The sequence below is a fragment of the Hyla sarda genome, chromosome 1, assembly GCF_029499605.1.
Source record: "Hyla sarda isolate aHylSar1 chromosome 1, aHylSar1.hap1, whole genome shotgun sequence".
In the NCBI taxonomy this organism is placed as follows: domain Eukaryota; kingdom Metazoa; phylum Chordata; class Amphibia; order Anura; family Hylidae; genus Hyla; species Hyla sarda.
In genome coordinates this window covers 352,811,564-352,821,701 of record NC_079189.1, presented here as the reverse complement: position 1 = coordinate 352,821,701, position 10,138 = coordinate 352,811,564, and the positions used below count along the sequence as shown (strand labels likewise).

Sequence of the window (10,138 nt, the reverse complement as noted above, 5' to 3'; positions counted from 1 at the left end):
TTTTAAACGTATAAATTTTCCTGCATGTAGTTATGATTTTTTCCAGAAGTACGACAAAATCAAACCTATATAAGTAGGGTATCATTTTAACCGTATGGACCTACAGAATAATGATAAGGTGTCATTTTTTACCGAAATATGCACTGCGTAGAAACGGAAGCCCCCAAAAGTCACAAAATGGTGTTTTTTCTTCGATTTTGTCGCACAATGATTTTTTTTTTGCCGTGAATTTTTGGGTAAAATGACTAATGTCCCTGCAAAAAGAATTGGTGACACAAAAAATAAGCCATAATATGGATTTTTAGGTGGAAAATTGAAAGGGTTATGATTTTTAAAAGGTAAGGAGGAAAAAACGAAAGTGCAAAAACTGAAAAACCCTGAGTCCTTAAGGGGTTAAAATGAGACCACTGCTTGACCCTCAACACAAAGCCTTGTCTCGTTCTTGGGGGGATTCACTGTATGCTGTTAGAGACTGATTGCCAGGAGTGTAAGCCGCTTGAGAGCTTTTCCTTTTCAGTTTGGAGTGCTATTTTGTATCCAGTTGGAAAGTTTGGTGTTCTGCAGTAGCTGTGCCTTTCTCTCAGAAAGGGGCATATCGCCTAAACTGATTTTAACCCCTTGTCTGCTGAAACGGTCCGTTACACTGAGTAATATAAAAATAGTTAATAGACAAGAACAAAATGTTGAAATTCATGAAATTGTTAATATGTCAGCTTCTGGGATATTTCAAAGAAATAGTCATACCAGCAGATCTTAAAGAAGACCTGTGGGCAACCCTTTAAAGTATATTGCATTATCAATAAAAAGTTTAAGGTGGGGGGCGTGGCTTGGCACGCTGGAGGGAAGACATGGCTAGAGTGAGCTCCTGCTAGGGGTGAGCATTTAGGGCTATTGTGCTACACCATGGGAGGCAGAAACAAGTACAAAAAGCACCCACTGCTCTCCCAGGAGACCGGGGACCCGCCGCGCTCCATCACAGACTTCTTCCCTCCTCATCCTCAGTGTACGGACTCCGGCTCTGCTCCGTGCCATGCTGCAGCTGCGATGGCCGAAACCGGAAGTTCGGCTCCCACCTCTGAAAGCGCGGCACGCGGTCGGGAGAAGGCTGCGCACCCAACAGACACCCTGCCTGCTGTCATGGGTCCTCCTGATGGGCCCGTAGGACCTGACCTCGAGAGGGCACGAGACAACAGGGAAGGTAGGAGCAGTTCACCCACCTCCACCTCCCTGCTAGCTACAGCCCCTGCCCCAGAATGGCTGCCGTCAGTGTATCCCCTCAGCAACAGTCAGGAGACACTGCATCATTCCCAGCACCAGGCTTCTCCTGCTAACACTGAAGTGCCCCAGGCCACTAGCAAGGACTGTCTCCCCACTCCATCTCTCCTCCAGTTGCAGTGGAGACAGGAGGACTATCCGCCTCTGGAGACCCCCCCAAACCCAGACCACTGTGCAGCTGGGCCTGATCTCTGAGGCATGCACTTTTCAAAACAAGCCTCCTGCTGCCCAAGGATTGAGAGCTCACCCTCAGCAAACTATGGACTCTCCTTTACTATCTGTGAGGGGATCACCCTCCTCAGAAGATAGCCCCCATGTGTCATACAGGTGGGGATCACCTGACCATCCTGCTGCAGCCCCAAGATATGCCTCGGCTCCTGAGCCTGATCGAGTCCCGGAACCGCCACCTAGAAATGTCCTGGACTAGGCGAATTAAATGGAAGTCGCTGATTGCAGATCAGATGGCAGCTCCTGTGATTCCTCTAAGGATACAGATACGCCTGACTACTGGGGTGCCAGCCCTCTGGCTAAAAAGAAGCTGTTCAAGACCCCTATGAAGGGGACCGCTCCTAGATCTCATAACTCTAGTTACTCTTCTTCTGCCTGCATCCTCTAAACCCCGGACCTCTCCATTGCCCCGTGACTTGCATTTACCGTCTGCACAGCTTAACTTCAGCACAGCTTTACCATCTCCAGAAATGGCGGCTAACACTCTCAAAAGTCATTCTGAGCTCCAAGCTTTACTAGCTCTTCTCCCGACGAAAGCTGACATGTTAACCCTTGCCACAGACTTGAAGATGTCCTGGATGAAAGACATCCAACCTGTTCAAAAAGAAGTTGGGCACCTACAATCCAGGGTGAAAAAATTGGAAGACTTTACCAGCTAAGTCACCTCACAGCTGCAGGCTCTCCAAACTTCCACTGCTGCCCTCTCACTGCAACATGCCTCCACTGTCGACCATACGGATGATATGGACAATAGAAGTAGACGGAACAACATAAGGATAAAAGGCCTGCCGGAGAAAATCCTGCTGCAAGATCTGTCAGCGACTTTGCAGAGACTTTTTAATGAAGTCCTCCAGAAGCCACCCGATCATGTCATTGAACTCGAGAGGGCACACAGAGCATTGAAAGCTAAGGACCCGAATCCAAACAAGCCTCGTGATGTCATATGCAGGGTGCACCACTTTTTGCAGAAGGATGAGATCATGAGGAAAGCCCGAGTGCTAAAAAACCTCACATACAATGGGACTACCATACAACTGTATCCCAATCTCTCGCTCTGCACACTCCGCCTCAGAGCGACTCTGAAACCTCTGTTGCAGCTGCTCCAAAACGCTAAAATTGTATATAGATGGGCTTTCCCTTTTGCCTTGATTGCAAGACATGGAGACACTACGGCCACCCTGAGACGCCCGGAGGATATCGCTCATTTTCTCCGCACTTTCAAGCTCTCACCAGTGGCGCTACCAGAATGGGAAGCAATGTTTTTTGCACCTGCACCCTGTCAACCAGACTCTAGACCTTCGGCCTCAGGTGGTCCCCGACTGTCCCAACCGCTGCCCCCGCTGCCTCAAAGACAGAAACGAAAGACATGACCACCATTTTTGGACTACTGAGGATCTGGTTTGATCTCCCCGAAACTTCCTGCATAGTTTTCTCTACGTTCTGGGACACTCGAAGTCTCCTGCTGTAGTTCTCCCCCTGGTGACATTTTCAGCCTCCATATTGTTTGTCTATTGTTCTTTGTTTATTTGCAGCTATTCCTAATTCCAGCTGTTGGATTTTAGACCCTTGTGGTCTTTTAGTTCCACCCATGTTTCTGCCTCCCTCCCATTTGCTTCTGTAGGGCCTTATGCTCGACCAACTTGTTACTACCCTTAGTTCTTATAGCCCTCCCTTCTGTCTTACGGCGGGGATGGCTTCATATGTACCAACCTGGCCCTGGCCCGGATACCTCCTTAGTGTATGAACGTCCACATAATGCGTCTTTTAGACCGCTGGACGTCCCTCTGCCCCACCTTCTGCGTTACCCCCAATAGGTTACATGCCATGCTGGTCCTGGCATTATTTTGGCCCATATGGCCACTCTCTGTAGCACCTACGCTGCCATGTGTATGCACCAGCTTCTTTGTTTCCTTTCTGTCCTAACTTTCCATTTTTCCCCTCTCTTTTCCGCTAGGTCTACACGTTCTGGTGGGGCGGTGCCTCTCGGACCGGGCAATGGAGCAACTCCTGGGCATCTGAGTAAGTTGACCTACATACCATATTCACACAATGGCAGTTGACCTTAAAATAGCGTCCTTGAACGTACAGGGTTTTAACACACTTGAGAAGAGGGCCCAATTGCTATACTCCTTCCACAAACAAAGAGTACACATTCTCGCTTTACAAGAGACCCATTTTAAGGAAGTCCATATTCCTTCTCTCACATCCAGATACTTCCCTACTTGGTCACACTGCACCAATCCCGTGGCCAGGACGAAGGGAGTATCCATAGCGTTTCATAGATCACTGCCAGTTCAGATCACATCTACGAAAACAGATCCCAATGCCAGGTACCTTTTTATCAACTGCATGATAGCGGGTCGTCTTTTTACAATAGCTTCAGTCTACTCCCCTAACCATGCACAGTTTTTCCTTCCTACACTCCACCTTTGAGGCCTTACATGCCTTTGCTACGGGTTCCATTATATTATGTGCCGATTTTAACATCCCGCTTTTTCCTTCATGTGACAACTCTACGGGACATTCGTACATCTCACACTCCAAATTGAGGGCTATTCGGAGAACGCTGCATGACATGCAACTTGCTCATGTATGGAGGGTCCTGTATCCTCAGGATAGGGACTATACCTTTTACTCACTCCTCTTACACTTTTGTCCCTCGATGCGGAGAAAGCCTTTGATAGGATGGACTGGGAATTTATGGCGGCCTCCCTCGCCCAAATTGGGATGGGTGAGACGATGAGACACCACATTTTGGCCTTGTACATAAACCCTAAGGCCCATCTCCGTATAAATGGGCAACTCTCTAACGTCTTTTCCATTGGTAATGGTACGTGACAAGGGTGCCCGTTATCTCTACTACTGTATGTTCTCTGTATGGAGCACTTGCTAATAGGCATTAGACAACATCCTGATATTCACGGGATATCCTTGTCACCATGCCATTACAAATGTTCTGCATATGCAGATAATCTGTTGCTATTTCTATCCTCCCCACTGGTGCCCTTGCCCTCCCCGATGAGTGCCCTCCGCCAATACTCGGCGGTAAGCAATTACAAACTTAACCCTACGAAGTACAAAGCTTTGAACATTTCCATCCCCCCAAACATCCTTGGCTCACTGAAAGCATCCTACCCATTCAGATGGTAGCCCCACTCCCTTAAATACCTGGGCGTTACTGTTCCCTCGGATTTATCGGACACGTACCGTTTAAACTTCCCCCTGCTTCTACACACCCTCCGCTCCGACCTGGCTAGATGGGAGCGCAGAGATTTTTCGTGGCTTGGCAGGATCAACGTTTTCAAAATGATTGTGCTCCCAAGGCTCCTCTACCTGTTCTCAGGTATTACGATCGCAATGCCTGGCACATTTCTGCGGGAGATTTCTGCGCTGCAGTCTGGCTTCGTTTGGGCACGACGTGACCCCCGACTGGCCAGGCAGATACTGATTAGGAGGAAGGACAGAGGAGGCTTAGCCCTACCGGACTTCACATCATACTACCTGGCAGCTACTCTGTCTAGAGTTCTTGACAGCTTTCACAGCAGAGCGGAGAAGCAGTGGGTGATGCTGGAGAGTAGGTCCTTGAAGACGGACTTTAAGTCCCTGCTCTGGCTACCTAGTAACCGGTTCTCCCGCAAACTCTCGCAGGACCTTCCTCCTGTGGCCGCATCCTTGATCTCAGCTTCTAGGTTCTACTTGAAACGCATACCCATTGTCTCCACCACAGGCCCACTCGTCCCGCTATTTGACAACCCAGCTTTCCTGCCGGCACTAGATTCACCCACATTCCTATCCTTTCTCAGAGACGAGGCCCTGGTACTATATGATCTACTCACTCCGACAGGGTTGAATCTTGCCTGCTTCAAGTGGTAAGTTCATGACTTCTCTGGACCTGCTATGACTTTCTCCTCTCCTCTCCCTCGGACTGTTCTTCCTCTCTATACTTCTACCCGTCTGGTCCATTCTACCTATTTGTGCTTCACCATCCTTTTTCTCCCACCCTTACATCTCCTCAGTTCCCATGAGTACCATTCTGGAAGCCTCTTGTAGGCCTTTTGTGGATCCCCACGGTACCTGCCTGAGTGCCTTCTCTCGAGCTATACATTCCCCCTTAAGTACTGTAGTATTCTACCCGTATACGCTTATATTTCTCAGGTTTCTAATAGCAAGACTCCCTGTTGATATGTCATAAGCAAGCTGTCATTCATTTACTGTTATAGTCTTGCATTACCAAAAGTCTGACTACTGATACGCATTATTTCTAGCCTGATGGTCTACCCATGGAGTACCTGTAAATCCACCGTTTATTTTGTGATATTTGTTCTCTGTTGATTGTGAATGATACTCTGCCATGACTTTCCCCGTTACTACTTACCTGAGTCCTGGTATCAGTCAGATGAGTGTGAACTTAATTTTAATAATGGGAGTGAACATCAGGTGATGGCTGGGATTATACAGTCATGGGGTGTGTATTAGGCATTCACGCCCCTCAATGTAAAATAGTCACACACCCTGTCTGTATAATCCCGCACGTAACTTGTCGCCTTCATTACTAACTATATATTCACACCCATCTGACTGATGTCTTGAATTCTCAGACAAAATCTTAACCCACATATCTTGGAAATGGAAGGGCGTATCAAGAAACTGTGAAAAGGTGTATGATTAGGGCACCTTAAACTTTTTTTTTAAGTTTAAGTATATCTTTATTAAGTATATCTTTATTAACTTTTCATATGAACATGATAACATACAAGGTCAGGCATGGCAGCTTCTCCCTGTTTGTCAGGCTTGAGTGACACATCCCTCCCTTTACACTGCAAAAAAAGAAAGGGGAGAAGGTGCTCTCATGTGCAGGACTCCAAGTAATCCCACGGGGAGGAGGGGAGGAGGAATGTAGCCTCTTACTAAAAGTTGGTTGTGTAACATACATAACAATGGGAAGCACATATGTAGTAAATTCTGACTGATGCCATCCTGTCGTAAGGTAGCATCAACTAGATAAGGACTTCAGAGGAAAACATGATCACCCGGCGCTGTCTGGAACAAGAACACATAGATCTGTAGATACTTCAGGTAAGTAGCTTTATTGTAAAATACATGCAACACCTTTCGCTGAGCATGCGCAGCTTCAACAGGCATATCACATGGATAACACACACCTGTTTAAATACCTGGTGGTGTTAACGATTGATCAAATGCTGGTACCTGTTGTGCACCTCCAATGGAATAGATTCAAGAATTATAAGTCTCAAAGTATCCACGCAACCCTGGTGCTTCACAGCTAAGTGTCTTGATACGCTGTGAAGCATAAATTTATGTCTAATATTGAATCTATGTTTGTTGTTACGTGCCCGTACTATTTGGACAGTACGGCCCGCGTATTGCAAATCACAGCTGCAACTTAATATAAAAAGGGAAATGGTTATATCACAAGGACACAAACCCTTAGCCTGTTAAGGACCCAGGGCGTACCTGTATGTCCTGAGTCTGCTCCCGTCCTATAACGGGGGGGGCCACAGTGGGTCGGGCCCAGCCGGGACCCGTGGCTAATACCACGCAGCATTGATCGTGGTGCCGCGCGCTATTAACCCTTTAGACGTGGCGTTCAAAGTTTAACGCCGCGTCTAAAATGAAAGTGAAACCATGCCGGTTAGCTCAGGGAGCTGTTCAGGATCGCCGCGGCGAGATCGAGGCATCCCGAACAGCTTACATGACAGCCGGAGGATCCCTACCTGCCTCCTCGCTGTCCTATCCCCGAATGACTGCTCAGTGCCTGAGATCCAGGCATGAGCAGTCAAGCGGCAGAATCATCGATCAGTGGATCAGTGAAACCCCTGATCAATGTAAAAGATCAGTGTGTGCAGTGTTATAGGTCTCTATGGGAGCTATAACACTGCAAAAAAAAAAAAGAGTGGAAAAAAAAGTGAAGATCATTTAACCCCTCCCCTAATAAAAGTTTGAATCACCCCCCTTTTCCCATAAAAAAAAAACAGTGTAAATAAAAATAAACATATGTGGTATTGACGAGTGCGGAAATGTCCGAATTATAAAAATATATCGTTAATTAAACCGCACGGTCAATTGCGTACGTGCAAAAAAAATCAAAAGTCCAAAATAGTGCATTTTTGGTCACTTTTTATATCATGAAAAAATTTATAAAAAGCGATCAATAAGTCCTATCAATGTAAAAATGGTACCACTAAAAACTTCAGATCACGGCGCAAAAAATGAGCCCTCATACTGCCCCATATGCTGAAAAATAAAAAAAAGTTATAGGGATCAGAAGATAACAATTTTAAACGTATAAATTTTCCTGCATGTAGTTTTGATTTTTTTTCCAGAAGTACGACAAAATCAGACCTACATAAGTAGGGTATCATTTTAATCATATGGACCTACAGAATAAAGATAAGGTGTCATTTTTACTGAAAAATGTACTGTGTAGAAACGGAAGCCCCCAAAAGTTACAAAATGGCGTTGTTTTTTAGTTTTTTTTTTTTTCAATTTTGTCTCGCAATGATTTTTTTTCCCCATTTCGCCGTAGACTTTTGGGTAAAATGACTGACGTCATTACAAAGTAGAATTGGTGGCGCAAAAAATAATCCATCATATGGATTTTTGGTGAAAAATTTTAAGAGTTATTATTTTTTAAAGGTATTTTTTTACGAAAATGCAAAAACGGAAAAACCCCGGGTCCTTAAGGGGTTAAAGGGGTACTCCGGTGGAATTTCTTTTTTTTTTTTTAAATCAACTCATGCCAGAAAGTTAAACAGATTTGTAAATTACTTCTATAAAACAAATCTTAATCCTTCCAGTACTTATTAGCTGCTGAATACTACAGAGGAAATTATTTTTTATTTGGAACACAGTGCTCTCTGCTGACATCTCTGTCCATTTTAAGAACTGTCCAGAGTGGGAGAAAATCCCCATAGCAAACATATGCTGCTTTGGACACTTCCTAAAATCAATAGAGATGTCAGCAGAGAGCACTGTACTCATCATGTCAGCAGAGAGCACTGTGTTCCACAAAGAAAATAATTTCCTCTGTAGTATTCAGCAGCTAATAAGTACTGGAAGGATTAAGATTTTTTTAATACAAGTAATTTACAAATCTATTTAACTTTCTGTCACCAGTTGATCTTAAAAAAAAAATTCTGCCGGAGTACCCCTTTGAAAATCTAAAATTTTTATTGGTATTTATAGATGTAAAATTAATGGTAGTAACAGAAATCAGGTCAGAACATAAGCATCTCACTTTCTCTTGCGGGACACAACCGTACCTCGGCTCGGCTCGGCTATGTCTCTGGTTGAGCTGTTGTTTTGTTTAAGCCTACTAGGGGCAATAAGATTTTGTTAAATTTTCGATCATCGGTAAGTGATCATGGGGGATTCAGCACCAGACTCTTCAGAATGGGGTCACTCTGGACTATAACCCAATCTTTCTATATAATCTTCTTAATTTGATTTGCCTCATTGTTGTAGTCTGTAACAAAATGATAAATTAAATTCTGGTCAGTATTTCCGACTTTATGTTCTCTATCCTTCTTGCCTTTAACTAATGTTAAATCAGATTGCTTCATATGTTTTACTCTTCCATATGCACTTGTTAGTAGGGATTTAGGATATCCTTTTTTCACAAAATCCTTTTTTCTAAAAATTGCAGCCTGCTCTTTAGGTGGACTAAATGCTGCCTGCTTTCCTCACTTCCAGAAATCCTTGACAGAGTGTAATGTTACAAACAAGTACAAACAAGGTTCGGTTACCCCCATAGATTTAAGAATGCAAAAAGAATCAAACATGGTTGTTTCATTGTGCACAGTTATTTGAAGTTTTATTTAGTAAAAAAAAAAAAAAAATCTTCCCCCATTTCATCTCATCATCTTATTTTTTTTCCCCATATCAAAAACCTGGTTGTATCCTATAGTCAAGTGTGTCTAATAGACCAAAAATGTGTTATTGTAACGTTAAACAGAGGATGGGATTTTAAAACCTGTATCAGTAATTGAAAATGAGAATGATATTAAGGATTTTTTTTTTTTACTTAGACTCAGCTGCTCAATGGAACAAAAATGTAGGAACATAAGATTAAGTCATCAACTATGTTTTCCTTTTTTTTTCCATTTGGGTAAATAACGTCTCATGTCTGCAAGATGCTTCACACAAGAAAATCAATTCTTTATTTTATAGGTCTGAAGATGAAATATGAAAACATGAAGTCTGTTGAAGCTTATCTGTTCACAGTTTTCTTTAATGGTTAGATACAGTCATTTTTTACAGTGGTCAGAACTTAAAGACGAATGATTAAGAAGACAGCAGGGCAAAATCTCTATATTTCTATCAAGAAACATTGTGTGATGTTATGGCATAGGTGTTTCTATTTGTAGGTTCATATAGAAAATAAAGGTGAACCTTATGTCGCACTAGGGTGTAAGTGTAATCCAAAAATGGAGGCTCAATTTCATATCCAAAGGCACCTATATATTACAATGATCACACTTCACAATTTCATGGGTTTCTTTATGCTTTCTTTAGTATTTAATTTTTCATTGCACAAAGTGGATCCACAGATCTCCAATTTAACCAACATTAAAGAATACAAGAACGCGCTCGACAATCCTCAGCAAACGGAATA

General features: G+C 43.8%; 1 long non-coding RNA gene across 2 annotated transcripts; it reads left to right on the top strand.

Moving 5' to 3' along the window:
* The first annotated feature begins 716 nt into the window (after nucleotides 1–716).
* LOC130307469 (uncharacterized) lies at nucleotides 717–9,920 on the top strand. Of its 2 annotated transcripts, none has more exons than XR_008856651.1 (4): nucleotides 717–1,198; nucleotides 3,458–3,522; nucleotides 6,491–6,579; nucleotides 9,694–9,920. It is a non-coding gene; the product is annotated as an uncharacterized LOC130307469 (long non-coding RNA). The 2 variants fall into 2 exon arrangements; XR_008856657.1 differs by having other exon boundaries at nucleotides 717–2,982.
* Nucleotides 9,921–10,138: the final 218 nt, after the last annotated feature.